General features: G+C 39.0%; 1 protein-coding gene and 1 long non-coding RNA gene across 11 annotated transcripts in view; both read right to left on the minus strand.

Moving 5' to 3' along the window:
• The window catches only part of atp2b1a (ATPase plasma membrane Ca2+ transporting 1a), a 42895-nt gene extending 36688 nt beyond the window's left edge, over positions 1–6207 (minus strand). For 6 of the 10 annotated variants that reach the window (XM_044108931.1, XM_044108936.1, XM_044108932.1 and 3 more), the window contains exon 1: positions 6090–6207. The gene's annotated coding sequence lies outside the window, so the exon portion shown is untranslated. Of the gene's footprint in view, positions 1–2201; positions 2363–5751; positions 5834–5924 lie in introns of those variants that run through there. The other 4 variants (XM_044108929.1, XM_044108934.1, XM_044108930.1 and 1 more) reach the window with 4 other exon arrangements.
• A 4094-nt stretch (positions 6208–10301) lies between these two features.
• The window catches only part of LOC122826732, a 69700-nt gene continuing 65053 nt past the window's right edge, over positions 10302–14948 (minus strand). Inside the window, exon 5 of the long non-coding RNA XR_006369851.1 lies at positions 10302–10429. This is a non-coding gene — a long non-coding RNA (uncharacterized LOC122826732). The remainder of the gene's footprint in view (positions 10430–14948) is intronic.

The following is a 14948-nucleotide window of genomic DNA, read 5'->3' on the forward strand; positions in this document are numbered from 1 at the left end:
GATAGGGGTGTTACAAAACGAGGGCGACGCTCCTGCCCTCACAAGTGCACTCCGTTGTGTGCGGAGTGCATTACCGGATGCCTAACACATGTCAACAACAAATCATTTTAAAATATGCTAATTCAACAGCAGAATAAAATTCAAATAATTTCTGATGGTTCATTTATGAGGTCAAGATTGTCAACGTGTGTTCACATTAGTTTAGTAGAGCCCAGATGCAATATGTCCAGTTGGGCAAATAGAATTAGAAGTGAAAGAGAAGACGCATCAGAAACTCGATTGGACCGAGCATAAAAGGCCCTTCCCATCTGGAAATCTAATGAAAATACAATGCAGCTTTTATACAAGGTTCTTGGTCAAAGGACTCAGCTAAACAGATTGGAGTAATAGCAATTAGCTGGCATGGAACAAATGTGGTTCTTTAAATAAAACCCAACAAACTGTAAAAATATGTCAATGCTAACAACTGGAATCTATGCAAATCTTCAACACATTTCTGCAGCTGAGCAGGGTCGAGTGTTTACAACAACTTAAAAAAAACAACCTTGTTCTGGCTGTACATTGAGAGTTGTTCATGCATGGTTTACTTAATTTGCTTAAACTGATAAAAATAAATAAATAAATAAAATGCTCCAGCTCCCCGGTGAAAAACTAATCTGTCTGGACTGATGATTAAAACTGCAGGTAAATCCAAGTTACTTTGCTGCTTGTTCTGCACTGACTAGTTCCCTGTATCAGGTTATCCCATCAAAACACTCAATGTTTTCCAAACATTGAGTGTTTGAAAAATTTTAATTTTCTGTCATTTCATTTCAAGGGTTTAAATTCTTACAATATGCCTGAAAGACAAAAAACAAAAACAACAACAAAAAAACAAGACTGAAGTTTTCTCCAGCTGTAAGAACCAGAGAATAACAGAACTGCACCTGACCCCACTGTTGCTGCTCACTACTGGTCAGCTGGCTGAAAGAAAGCTGCTAAATTTTTCCATTGTGTGGACATGTACAATTATTTCCAGTAACAAAAACACACAGCCACGGAGAATAAACTGAAGGATCAACACACATAATTAAATATTTTGGTGTTTACACTACAAAAATAACACTTATGTATTGAATATTAAATCTATATAGATATCATCTTGGCAGTAGTATCCTAGGAATAATTATTCATTTTCTGGTTTAAACGAACACTATTCTATCACATCATACATGCTTTATATTTTCATGCAAATTCAGTGAAACTCATAGCTCCTACAACTGTTGTTTTGCTTCACACTGTAAAATAAGGCTGAGTATTTTTCTTGGCCTTGTGGCCGTTCCAGGCCATGTCCAGAAAACGACCTTGAACTTGTTGCCTAGACTGACTCATTACTTCTTACGGTAGTTTCTCCTTTTACCACACAAAAAAGGTGATGAATATTTGTGGCTCTTGCTTTGTTGAGTGTTAAGGTTGCTATTTTAGGATGTGCCACAAAGCTTCAATGTAGCACAAATTTCAATACAAACGGTGAAGATCTCGGCTCACATGGTAAAAATAAATGCAATCTTAATTGTTTTATGGACCTGATTCCATTTGATTTATCATACTTTATCAGCCTTCTTTTACATGATCACATTTCAGAAGTGTCAACAATGCCAAGATGAAGAAATGCCAACATTTGCTGTGCTGCTTCAGTTTAGGGTTGCAGAGCGGGTCACATGTCACAACAGTGGAAAATCATTGTGATTGGATCTCCAAGCCAACAGCTGGCGTGGTATGGTTGAATGACAGTGGCTGGAGTTAACCCCTTCCCTGCCTCAGCCTCGCGTGTCTGTCAGATGACTTGCCTTGAGGCGCAAAGAGTTGTGACTCTCGAGCGTTATCTCACATCAGACATTCGCTAAGACCTCCTCCACCCAGAAGCTGCGTGAGAGAAAACCAGCCAGCCGACAGGACGGCAGTGGTCTTCCTCATCCACGCTAAGGAAAACCCTCTGGCAGTTTGAACACCTCCACGTGCCAACAACTCGGCGAAAGTCGAGGACAGCAGTTCTAGGGATCCCTCTGCCGAGGAGCTGCCTAATGCGAGAAGTGGTATTTTTAGCATCGCCCAGACCGCCCCCTCCCCCCGCAGCGAGTCGTAGCTGAACTGGGTCACGCCATGTAAATGTGGAGGGCCCAGGCAGAGACACCCAGCCCTCCTTGAGCCGCCCTGCTTACAGCCGGAAGTGCTGCTTCACCCCGAAGACTGGAACTTCTCCACAGGTCTGAAAAAGCTGTCAGGCATCCAGTCGATGAGAGCGCACAGTCAGAGGCGTCATCAGCAACACATTCGCCGCTCTCCGGCATTTCTTTCATCTGGGGTAACAGGCAATTGTTCCCTGAAGTGACAGAAAAATCTCTTATCGTCAAACTACTTAGCCTGAATTAACAAATGAGTAAACCATTTCCTACACCATTTGACTAAAATAGCTTGTAAATAATCAATGTGGTTAAGAACAGGACGTCAAAAAAGAAATGAGAAGCTGTCAAAATTATTTAGTTATTTGCTAAAAAGTCATTTTCAAAGAAGATGAGAGCACCATCATCAAGCCAAGTTTCAAAATAAAATAAATTTCTTCAGATTATTCCAACATTCCCTGTCAAGTCTACTGCCAAAGACAGCATAGACAATAACACATGCAGAACAAGGTTATTTCCCCACCAAATAAATCTAAAATTGGATTATTTAGACACCACAACAGAAGACATGTTTGGCATAAACCAAATACACCATTCCAGTAAAAGAACATCAGAACTGTGAAGCGCAGCACTTGAATCGTCATGGTTTCAGGGACGCTTTACTCAACTTCTCCTATAATCCACTGTGAATTGTTCCGTGTGTCAGTGTGTGCGTGGGGACTGGACCCTGCTAAGTTGTGGGTGGTAACACAAGCATCACTTCATTACAGTCCAACAGGGCGACCATGACACCGTACTTCTGGACACATCTTTACACAGTGTGTCCAGTCTTGTGACGACCAGAGTCACACAAGCCATTTTCTGAAAAATCTGCACAGTCTCAAGGTCATAGGACTGGAAGTATCTCATATGTTACAACTAACCTTTGAAAAGATTAATCCAACAACACTGTGCTTGTTGTATTTCTTAAAGCATTAGGTTTGGACTAAATTCTTTTAAAATAAACAACACTGTTGATAGAAAATGGCAGCGAGCATTTCATGAGAGTACTTTACAAATAAATTCCTGTTCAAGTGGACAACACCTCGACTCCACACAAAAGGATTTAATGCATCCACCTGCACTCAGTGTTTCGCTGAATGAAACTAATCCAATGTCGTGATGGCCGGTCCACCTGACACCTCACACAGAAAATGTTTTCTGCACACCTTTCTGTGACCTGACACACAATATGAATATTTGAGAACTCAAAAGCTTGGATTTTAAGAGTTTTCACTTTAAAAGAGCTTTAATTCTGTCCAATTGTGATGCTGTAAGGCAGATGTTTCCCCTGAAAATACTGTAACAAAAACATGTCAAATATGTAAATAACGTGGGGAAAAAACACACCATTAAATCTAAATACATCTCTGAATAAATCATTGGAGTTGTATTCATTGTTCCTTTTCCTTCAAATATAGACCTTCTACTCCAAAAAACATTAGAAACCAACCCACCAGACGTGCCTACAACCATACGTTAAGAAAGATTTGAATGAATGAGTAGTAATGGGTAACTCGAAAGACATGTAACATAATACCACTGCTAGGAATAACCTTGGCCCTACAGTCTTCACTGATAGATAAGCAAAACTCCCAACACATCTCATGTACACTCCCAAGTACATGAGATCCTGAACACATTCTGTCTCATGGTACCACACATTCTGTCATGACAACAACAACACACTATGTTTAGTTTCCAGTGCTACTTTACATAACTCAATGTCTACTTACTCATAAGATAACCAGGTTTTTTAAAACAATACCCTTTACTCAGCACTTAGAAATTAAAATTGATGTTTTTTCTTTTTTTATATGGATCGTTTTCACAATGTAAATTTGAGACGTGACACTAAAACACGAGCTCATCAACCTCCCATCTCATCGTGAGTAGTTCATCCTAGCATTGTTTGAAAAGCGAGAACTGTCTGATCTGAATTAGTTGAAACATCTACCAGTAAGGACTCAAAAACTACACATATTGTGCTTATTTTCTATCTTTGCCGTAACTATATCAAAATAATAAAAAGAAAGTCAATTACATGTTAGATTATTTTTATACTCTATGACCACTTAATTCATGTTGCAACTGCTGCATTTCTCCTCAAGGTTATCACCATGACACTCACACAGCCTGATTCCAGACACAACACACCCTACTACTTTAAAACAATTGTTCTACAAAATCCCCAAATTCACTGTGGTGTGATGAGTAACTTCCAAAACAAAGCCTCATTAGCAGTAATCAGGCGTTTTAAAGAAAAACAGCAGCAAATGGAGCGACTGCTGTCTTTTTACTCTGTCAAGGTGAGCGGAGTTCTCCATCCTAAGTCACAACAAAAAGATTGTACTGCAACAAATAAGAAAAGTGATCGGTTTGGCTTTGCTGAATGACAGATAGCAACACTCTGAAGTCAAAGAGCTCAGAGGATCTGATCTGAGTGAATCAATAAACAACTTTTAAATTTCTATGTGCTGAGAAAGACAATAAATTAATCTAGACATTCTGGCTTGGCTGTCATTACAAATTATGTAATGAGTCCACAGATAACTGCTGTACTCCAGGATTACTAAAATACCTTAGATAACTGAAACGGAGGGTAACATTTTAACCGTAAAAAAAAAACAACAAAAAAACCCCAAAACATGCATTTTAGGGTGATTACAACGAGGCTTGCTCCGCAGCACAGGGGGACACCGCTGGCGCTGAAGCAAGCCCGGGTGCTTTTTAATTGGATAAGGAGTGATCCCTTCAACTGCACACCAAAAGGTGCTCGGTGGCTGCAGTCCATTTCAGTTTCGACAGATAATCTATACGATACTATTGCTTCCATTAAGTCGCAAAAGTTTTAGGGGTGACTGTCTCAAGGTCCGCTGTTCCTAAATGTTATTTTGCAGTGCTGACCGTAACTCAACCGTTAAATAACGGTTGATTGCCAGGAGCAGAAAAATATCGGTAGGGGTGAAGTTAACCTGAACGGAAAGCAGTAAAAGGGGGGACAGCTCGAGAAGAGACTCGATGTGCTGTTTATCAGTGAAAGTATATCTAAATTAATAATAATAATGATTATTCCTCTACAAAAACAAGTTTACTACGGCTGCATTGGGGTGACAGACAGCTGCGAGGACTGCCCTGCACGCGGAATCCACAGAACACTGTCCCCCGAATTTACAAGATAGCAACGGCAACACGCTACATATCTAACATAAATTGCCTCCATGTATAGACGTTAAATGAGTCAGACAACGTTACATGGAGTAACCTAGTGTTAATTTGTTAAACCCATTCAATTTCAACACATTTCAGCGGAAATGTTCAGCTTAAAGCGCAGTTAGAGAGTGTATGGTACACGAACCGTTAAAGCAAGCAAGTAATCGTCGTGAGTTTAACGTTAACGTTTAACACACGTTAAAAAGCCGTTCCTGGCTGACGTTCAGCATTCGACTGTTAGCCGACTAGCTCACATGCCTTAGCCTATACTGGTTGTAATGAGGGAAATACACACAAAAAATGTGCTTCTTATTGATTGACAAGTCCAAAAACTTACACTAGAGCTGAGTAGGAGTCACGTAAAATTAAGCACAAGCAAATGGAAGATGGCAGCATCCTCGCCGACTAGTACTAGCCACCTGGGGTTGGCAAATGAAACGCCCAATGTCAGTATCGAACCAAGATATAACGATAGCTAACGGTGTTAGCTTCGGTACAGTAGGCAGTTACCCTTTCAGACGCTGGCCCTCGCTGATCACTGCACACTCAAAATGAAGATTTTTTTTTTTTACAGCACCTGGTTTTGAATGCAGCTTCCGAACACCTGGAAGCCTCTCCTAGCACGTGGCCATTCTACCACCCTGTTAAGGAAATAAACCAGAAAAATATACTTACTCCCGTTTTCTGGAGAGCAATCCCTGTCCGTTTCTCTCTTCACTCCCCCTCAGTCTCACCAAAGACTAGACTCTCTGCCCTGATCTGAGGTAAGGCCCCGCCCACTGCGTTGTCACAGCCACAACCAAAGACTTTCTAATGCGTCAAGAGAGTTCCCCTTCCACCGCCGGTCGTCACTCGTCAGAAAATCATTTGTGCAGTAATGAAAACGGATGGCACTACAATTGAGCTAAAAGTGAACAAAGTGACTGAATGTGCTTGTATTTAATTAAATTAAAATGGTTAAAATTTCCAATATCAAAAGCTAATCGACATTTTTTTTCTACTTAGCAGAGACAAACTGGTGCATAACTCCCTTTACCACACTGTAAATCAATAAATGTATACAATTAAATTGTAAAATCAAATGATAAACAGAAATATAAATAAAAATAATTGTATTTTAGATAAAAAAAACACTTCGCTTTACTGTAAGCCTCTTTTTTTCCATTTTGAGTTAATTTATGAACTGCACTCCATCGATCCATCCACCTCTGAGGATAAATTATATATATAAAGGTTTGATATATATATATATATATATATATATATATATATATATATATATATATATATATATATATATATATATATATATATATATATATATATATATAATGCACTGGTAATTTAAGTTGGACATTTAAACCTTTTTGATTATTCATAATACTTGGATTTCAAAACTTTCCAACTAATTTATTGATTTTATTGTCCAGACTAGATTTACAATGTAAGGGAACGCTTAAGAACGAAAACGTAGATTTAAACGAAGGCTGAAGTACACTGTGGGGAATCAACTTGCTTTGCCGACTTCCCTGCTGTCACAACACCGCCAGGGACATGTGATGCACGTCAAAAGGAGGATGGGTACGGACCAATGGTGTGGATTCCCATTGGTCGAGCCAGCATATCAGTCGCCTATGGAAACGGTTACGTCATGATCCCCTCGTATTCCCTCTTCGCTCCCGTGTCGCTTTATAATAACAGGATTATTGAGCAGTTCCCTCCATCATTTAAGGCAGCCAGTGAAAAGCACACACAGAAAGATCAGTGTTGTCTCTGCAGTCCTGCTGTCTGCAACACAACACTCTTCCCCCAACGCTTAATCAAACCTGACGTCACTGTTTCCATGATGTAGCGCGGGGTTTTTTTTTCTGCTCCCTATTGAATGCCTGCATTATTTGCGATTACCCAGAACTCATGAGAAGTAGCATTTTCGGCAAACATAACCCTGACTGGGTCACTGCAGCACGAAGAGCAGCGCCAAGTAACAATCTGAGCTGCCGTCAATCTCTTCAGCTACCAGTCAAACACTAACTGAGTAAGTTATTCTACACTTAGGAATCATTGCAGGTTCAAAAAATCAGAATATGATTTAACAACTTATTTTATTTCAGTTATTCAATGAAAAATATAAATTCGTATGGATGTATTATACACTGTAGTATGACTTAAGCACTTATTTCTGTTAATTGTAATGATTATGGCTTATAATAAGCCATTACTGAATGGATACAGTCAGAGAATAAAAATGGAAAATTGCTATCCAGTTAAGAATTAATCTATTTTCCACTTATGAATCAAACATTTCATCAATCTAAACATTTGATCCTTTATTTAAGGTAACTCAGTGTTTCAGCAGTTTTGCAGTTTTTCCAGAAGTTTTTTCCAGATAGAAGACCAAATACGTTGAATGCTGCTACTCTATATTTGATTCTGACTGTGGAGATGCAGAGAAGACTAGAGCAGGAAGACCTCAGCAGTCTGGAAGACCAATAACAGGTCTTTAAAATCATTTTGTTTGTTTATAAAATGGCTTGGCATCAAAATATGTTAGTCTATTCTCTTAGATGCAGAGAACCTGCGTAGTAACTTTAGAACTGAGTTGATGTGTTCCATTTTCATAGTTTTAGAGAGGATGTGATGAGAACAGATGTATCTATGTGGTAGGTCTTAAATCACCATGCAAACCTCTTTAATGCAGCAATCATTACTGTTTGTGCATGATTTTCTACCACAAGTTTCCGCTTCCACTTAATTTTACATAAATATGCCTGAAAAAAACAGTACTTTTAAAAAAATTGTTTTTAAACAAAGGCCTTTTGTAGATTAGCCTCGAGGGAAGGGATCTTCTGTCGGGGCTAACTGTCGGGTTCTCCATTTTGTGGAAAGCCTACACAGTATTTCTGTATTAAAAAAAATGATTGGCCTTATACAACATTCACTTAAGTTTTAAAGAAAACAAACTGGGTTTCTATCATCAATGTAACCTACAATCACAATGCTAACAGAAGTAACTGCATGGAAAATATTACTGTTTGTAAAGAATCTGTATTAAAATTTTACTTTCTGAATTGAATTACTGAAATAAATTAACTCTTAAAATCTCACTTGCTTCTTTTACCCATCCAGTGAGGGTGTATTTAAAGTCCAAAATAGTTGAAGAATTTACTTTTAAAAAAAGAAGGTTAAAATTAAAGTTAAAAATGTGCAAAAGAAAAATAATTCTATTCACAAAAAGATCAAGCTTGAGAAATGATCTTTGGCTAAGGTAGCCAATTTTCGGTTTAAGATCCCACGATAGAAAACAAACTTTAGCTAAGATCAAACTGCTGTGTATTACACTAGTCGTTTTAACATAATGGGATTTATTATTAACACAATAGCCCTGAGTCACATATCTTTTCAGATGTGTAAACATCTGAAAAGGTCAATGAGTTTGTGCTTGTGTACGTACAACTTGACACTGGAAAATTTCACTTCAGAATTTCTGTGTCAGATAGATGTCAAAGGGGAACAGAAGAAGAAGGAAAAAAGATTTTTTTTTTTCCTTCTTCTTTTTTTTCCCCACTGGGGAGTCTTACGCAATAACTGTGTGATTCCACTTCTATGGCTTAGCGAAAAGCAAAATGAGGAACTACCAGTCCAGTTGCACAGATAAGCAAAAAAGATGTAATACATTTTTGAACAAACTGTGAAATGCCAGAGCCAGTCATGCCTGAGTGCGTTAGGTACCCGCCCGTGTGCCTTTTGAACTGTCAATTTCCTGCTCTAAAACTTCAGCAAAGTCCATCTCATGTGCTGATGTTTTCCTTTTCACAAGCGGCAGCAGTGATGCAAGCCTCAGCTGATCTGCACGGCTTTATTTGCAAGGTTTTCAAAGTGGTGGTAAAAGAGATAAATCGTAAATCTATTTTTATGTTTGCTACTATTTTTTTTAATATAGCTCACCCTCAGCGGTTAAGTTGGCTTCCAAAGTGCCAGTCTGTACAGTTTTATGTCGGCTAACCCTGAGCAGATGCCTCCAACCAAAACAGTGAAGCTGCCCATTTTCTGTCTTTCTCCCTATAAGTCTGTCGGTTCCTGCATTATCCCTCCCGTTTTATCCCATGCTCAAATACTGCAGAATTCATGCAAGTAACTGAAAGCAAGAAGACGAGTTTTTAATTCATGTGTGGGAGACGAGCTGCTTTTTAGCCACAAAAGAGTTGATTATATATCGAGTTTTGTTCACTGGCAAAAACATAATCGCCTAAAATTCCCAGATTAACGAAATTAACTTGTGATCTTCAGAATGAGCTAAACTAGCAGCGGCCTGTTCCCAGTACTTGTGAAGCTTAAGACAATAAGCTGTTTGACAACTATGGGCCTGATCTCCTAATCTCATAACTGACCACAAAGTCAACAAGTGCATGAGTGGAATTTAATTTGAAGATGCAAAAAAAACCCCAACAACAAACAAACCAGAAAGCAATAATGTATGTGATTGTCAGAGGCCATTAAAATCTAAATATCAACAGTGTTCCTCATGCAGAACTTAGTTTACCATAACATTTTCCTTATTGTCAGGCACCAATGTTTTTGATTTCAGTTTTAAAAATAATCCATTTAGTTGGATTTGGTCTTGGGCTGCTGCTGCTTCCTTGTTCAGTTTAGCTCCAAGATTCTTGTTCTGTGGTACTTGGATTGCATTTCATTTTTGGCTGAACAATTTACAAAGATGCAGAGGTAATATGCCACCCCAATAAAAATGCCCAAAACGAGCTACGCTTGAAATAGAAAACTCCCCTAAACACAATGTATAGAGGAAAACATTTCAACAAATATATAGCTAAACTGAAACAGACAACAGTGAACCAAGAAAAAGTGCTTATGGTTATTATTTACCTGTGAAATTCAAACATGGGATCTGGAAATAACATCAAACCAAATCCAAACGTATTCTCGGTGGCAAGCTGTAAATTTGAGGAGATGCGCCCAACTGCTGTCATTTGTGATTACTGCCAATTGGGTAGAATATTCTGCAAGAGAAGAGAATTTATTATTCCAATCAAATATAGCAAGGAGTTGAGGAAATTTGTTCTCCTTTCTGAAAAAGAATTAGTTCTTGGTATTTGTTGATCCGATCCTTGTCACAAAACATTTTTGAACAACTGACTTGGCCTCTTCAAGCTCAGTTTTAATCCATGTAAACAACTTCAACTCATAGAATTAAGGCAGAAGATGAGCCCTCATAAATATTAGCAGTTTGCTTTTTTTTAAGATTTACAAAATCCAGATAAAAATATTTTCTACTGACACTTAACACTTTGAGAGCCATATTGCTTTTAAATTGGTCGAGACTGATTATTTCGCTCCACAGCTGTTGTCATGAACCTTGCTGTTGACTCAGTTTCTCTGTGGAAATTTGCCAGATGCTCTGGAGCGTCTCGTGAACTACAGTAAATGTCAAGTGTCACCGTCCTTTGTGCATGCAAATGTGTTGTTCATGCAGTCTGAGTAAGCATTCCTGATGAGGAATGCCAAACCTTTAGGGGGTTGGTGGACGCATTCAGTGTAAATCACAGACACGCTCAAAACAAATGTATATTTTTTGTTGATAAAGAATCACATGGTTCTTTTAGATAATGGTGGAGAACTAAAAAGTTTAGAACATTTTTTGTAGGCACCAAGATTGCTTTTATGGTGAGTATGTGTGTTTTTTGCCTCCTAACATAGAACTTTAATTGCTGGGGTAGAGCTCTACGCGCCATGAGACGAGATAGCTTGACAAATAATTGCAGGTTCAGTTGGAAAGTGTCTCGCAACTGACACAGCATGAATGCATCTGCTATTCTAACCAAGACTGACTTTGCTGCAACATCCTACTTGCATTTCGGCTTTGAATTGATGAAGATCTTTGCACAAAGCATGATGGAAAATCCAAAAAGAATGAAAAAAGGGAGCCTCAAAATCTACCATTTCCAAAGAGTTAACTATAAATTCTACTGTGTTGGAAATGCCCATGGAAATCATGTTCCTCGAGGCAAGTGGAAAATGGGAACAAGAAGATGCCTCATTATTTGGGTTACATAAGCCGGTCCCTATCAGTGAAGACGTGCCGTATGAACATTTTGTCCTTTGGTCAGCCAATCTTTCTTCACCACTTTGTTTCTTGAGCGGACATCAGATTTTCCACTAGCTCAGCAATGTGGAACAGAGTTTGACGTGGAGGCTGCGAGAGGGGCAGCTTCCTCCTTTAAAAAGTAAAAGTAAAAATAGTATTACATATTTTCAAGAATCAGTACCAATGACGGTTTGGGAATCAAATGTTCTTCACTGACACTGTGCCTTGAAAAAGTATTCTTTTCTCCAAACCTTGAGTTAAAACTCCACATAATTTTACTTAAATTCTTAACTAAGGGATTCTTATTTTTTAATTGTTAGAAAATATTAAGAGTTGTTAAGAGTTATCATGCAAGATGTAAATGACCAAATGCTGCAGACCCCTGGTGGATGGACAACCATTAAAATATAATCTTCCTTTAAACTTTTAAAACCTTATCCCTGACCTGCTGAGTGTCCCTTGTTTATTGACTTTTAAGACAACTGTGTGTTATCAATGGAGATAAAAAGGACTAAAAACAACTGTATGCCACACTTTGAGTCATTGTTAAAGATCAAACAAACTGCATTTTTGCTCCCACGTCACAAATATGCTGCTTTGTATTGATCTGTCCAACAAAACAATTAAGGTTTGTGATTGCATAAGGACACAATGTGAATAAAGTTTACGTCATACGAATCCTTCTGCACACTGCTGTACTCTGAACTTCTTAGTTTGTATGCGATATCATCTTGCTGACATGAGTCTTAAAGGACATCACCCTAAACTGTTCAGTCACATTCAGCCACAGCAGTGGCTATATCAGTCAGACAAAGTTTATATTAAGAATGGGTCATCATCATTTTAATAATAAACCCTCTTCAACCAACATGTCATTAGTCTGCTACAATCACTGTAATCACATTTTTCTTTTGGTTCAAACATTGGTTTATGTCTGCTGAAGGAGACCCCAATTACATGATCATCATTCACACCATGCTGACTGGCAAAGCAACCAGACGCACAAACACGCGAATTATACATATGATGCATGTGGAATGAGATCTCAAGAAAATCCCTCAGAATCAGTTCCACAAAGACTCTTTGTATGAATGAATGCCTAGAGCAATATGAGACGTGGGGGGTGATGAAGGGTCCCTTCTGATTGAACTGCTCACCCCTTGGTTTGTGCAAGTTTGTGTTTCCTACCAGCCCAGGAATTTACTGCTCTGCACTGGCAGGAACAGCCGCGGAGAGGTGAATGGCCTTCAAGGATAAAGACCAGAGTTGTTGGGAAGTAGGTTTGGAGGGAAACCGAGACGGAGGAGGAGAAGAAGAAAAAGAAAGATGAAGTGCAAACACAAGGAGTTATTGTAAAAAACAAAAAAACAAAAAAAGGCAAAGAGTCAGCAAATAAGCGTGATCTGGAAGTAGAGATGACAAAACAAAAGCTGTGTGCACAGGGTGCGCATGCAGGCGAGGAGACAGTGGTCTCACTCTGCCCTGAGCCAGCAGCAGGAAGATTATCTGGCCAAGTTTCCACTTGCAAACAATAATTCACCACAAGTGCCTATTGAGGTCAGACTTTGCAAGGGCGGTGACCCACCCAGAGCAATATAAGGTTGAATGAGTTGAAGAGCCTGTATATGATTATAGGATTCAATTGCCACAAAAATTTGTGTGTGCGAAAACCAGCAATAGAAGGGTTTGTGGGGTTCCTTCTCTGTCCTGCAGCACAATTTTTCCCTTTGCTTTGTTTTCTTCGATATCTCCTGTATTTACATTCACACTGGCTGCTGTTGAGGCTGGAAAGAGTATTTCAGGCAGTGAAAATTTGACATGTCATATAACAAGAGGCATATAAATAGTCTTGATTGTGTTCACGCCAAGGCAGGGAACCACCTGAGATTCCACATTTAGACATAGGGCAGTGTTTGTGGAAAACGCTGCCATTAGAAACAGGCTACAGTAAAAATGACAAACAGGCAAGACTCAAACACCTGCTGCGGTTAAATCTCAAAAACGAGTTGCCAGAAGTTATGCAAAGTTAATACCTCAGGGTTTTGATCGGACTAGAGCATTTATAGAAACATCTGATCTGTTAAGGGCTAGTTAGCTTCCTGTCAGAGATGACTTTTGGGTAATTTAGAGGCAACAGGCAGTAATTAAGAATCGCTTTCACTGTGTTTAGATGTTCAGTAAGGCGTAGAGACCGTCAGCCCCATTAATCTGCCTTTTCCTTCCCAATAAGTCTGAGCGGTGCCACTAGGGACAAGGCAAAACAATTAATGGCAGCTTAATTACAGCGCCACGTCAGATTTTTTATTTATTTATTTTTGCTTACCCCACAGAATGTACAGAGAGGGGAGCATTAAAAGTACATGCATCCCGAGCCAGCACACAGCTTTCGGAGCAGCTAAAACACAGTGGCATGGACTGGGCACAGATGGGGCACGGAGGAGGAGATCCAGTGGGAACTTGGTGCCCTTTACACCCCATTTCTTCTTTCACATAGGGGCTTTCCCCAGGGAAAGGAAAAAGGTTTGGTGAGGCAGGGTTACAGACTGGGACCTAAGGCCAATGATGCAAAGGAACCCCTGAGTATGTGTGAGCAGATGTAACATGATGTAAGGTATCAAAAACTATAAATGATGGTTTTATATGCGAGATAAACAAACTGAAAACATTTCTAAGTCTGCAAGCTTGTAGGGAAAAAAAGAGTATAAAACTTCTCAATACATTGAGAAGCAATTTACTGGCATGCATTGAAGGAGCAATTTTCAGTGACAAAACAGACAAGAATTAACTATTGGGACCTTAATAAATAAACCCATTTTGGGTGCTGACATTAGTAATCTCTTTAGTGCATGCAATACAGATTATGCATGTAACTGTTGTGGACTTTCCTGAAACACTACCGCTGGAGAGTGTTTTTTTTTTTTTTAAAGCGTACACTGATCACATCAAGTTGTTCAGGTGATGAAGTAGCAAAGCAGCCTCAGACCATCATACTATCACCACTATGTTTGACTGTTGGTATAATTTCTTTCTGAAATGGTTTGTTGTGAGAAATTTAACTTTTTGTCACATTTTAAACATGGACATGAAATGGTGTAAGTGAGGCCTGTAGGATTTCAAATGTTATTCAGTTTGTTTGTTTTTTTGTGTATTTTTTTGTGGCCTTCTGCATGAGTCATCAATGCACTCTTGGAGAAGTATTTTTAGCCCAACCTCTACTGGGAAGGTTCACCACTGCTTCACTTTTTCCTCATGTTTTCTCCACTGGTAATAGTTGTTCTCATTTTGGTTTCTTTGAGAACCAAAGCCTTAGACATGGCTTTGCAACCCCGTTCACACTGACTAACATCAGATAGTTCCTTTCATGTCTTTATATCAGGTTATGATCACTGGCTTTTTGACATTCTTTAACCTACTACATGTTGTCAGGCTCGAAA

This window comes from Gambusia affinis, linkage group LG23, assembly GCF_019740435.1.
Source record: "Gambusia affinis linkage group LG23, SWU_Gaff_1.0, whole genome shotgun sequence".
NCBI classification, from domain to species: Eukaryota; Metazoa; Chordata; class Actinopteri; order Cyprinodontiformes; family Poeciliidae; genus Gambusia; species Gambusia affinis.